This window comes from Echinops telfairi, unplaced genomic scaffold (assembly GCF_000313985.2).
Source record: "Echinops telfairi isolate 266 unplaced genomic scaffold, ASM31398v2 ScPeMD7_5592;HRSCAF=6446, whole genome shotgun sequence".
NCBI classification, from domain to species: Eukaryota; Metazoa; Chordata; class Mammalia; order Afrosoricida; family Tenrecidae; genus Echinops; species Echinops telfairi.
The window spans coordinates 47,266,042-47,267,268 of record NW_022109491.1 but is presented as its reverse complement, the minus strand read 5'-3'; positions in this window follow the sequence as shown (position 1 = coordinate 47,267,268).

Sequence of the window (1,227 nt, the reverse complement as noted above, 5' to 3'; positions counted from 1 at the left end):
CATCAGCTTTCTTCACCACATTTGCTTATGCACACATTTGTCTTTAGCGATTGTGTTGGGAAGGTGTGCATCACGGAATGCCAATTTAATAGAACAAAGTGGTCTTGCATTGAGTAAGTACTTGAGTGGAGGTACAGTGTCTATCTGCCACATTAATACTAAACCTATAAATATATGCACATAGCTCTATTTCCCCCCTATTCCTATATAAATGTATTTACATATGTACATTTCTGTATTTAGACCTCTATAAATACCCTTTGCCTCCTTGTTCTTTCCTCTATTTCCTTTTACTTTCCTCTTGTGTGTGACTTCATTTTAGTTTTACTAATGAAGAGGGACATGAAAAGACAGTGAATTGATGACAGAAGTGGTGAAATAAAAAACGATGGAGGTGCTGTCAGCCATCCAAACAGAGGAGTTTGAAAATGTTTCCAAGAGTGGAATTGCAGATTTGACAAATATATTAAATGTAATGGAGAGTAATTTGAAGGTGATAAGGTTGTTTTGTAAAAAAAATAAATAAATAAAATTAAATACATAGCTTTGAAAAAAATTCTGGTCCCCCCCCCGATACCCTCTCGTATGTATCAGAGTTTCTTTATCCATTCTTCTACTAACAGGTATTTGGGCTGTTTCCAGCTTTTTGCTATTGTCAATTTGGTGCAGTAAACTTGGAAGCTCATAGGTCAGTTCATGTTCTTTTTCTTATTTCTTTGGGGTATATCCCTAGGAAAGCAAATGTATTGCTGGATCATATGGTGTTTCTATTTTCAGTTAATGTAGCTCTATATCACTTTCCACAATGGCTGTACATATTTACAAGCCCAGTGTCTAAGAGTTCCCATCTCTCTCCATTGTGTCTAGCATTTGTTGCTCTGTTTTTTTGAATTGGACTGTTATGCATGTTAAGTGATATCTCATCGGGTTTTTATTAGCATCTCCCAGATGGCTAGTGATTGTGAGCATTTCCTCATGTGTTTGTTAGCCATTCAAAAGTTGTCCTTTGTGAATTGTTTATTCATGTATTTTGCCCACCTTTCAATTGGACTGTTTTTGTTTTTCTTACTGAGATGTTGCAGAATACTATAGATTTTCCCCAATCTGGAGTCCCTTGTTTTACTTTTTTTTAACTTTTTAAAATCATTTTATTAGGGGCTCATACAACTCTTATCACAATCCATACATACATCAATTGTGTAAAGCACATTTGTACATTCATTGCAC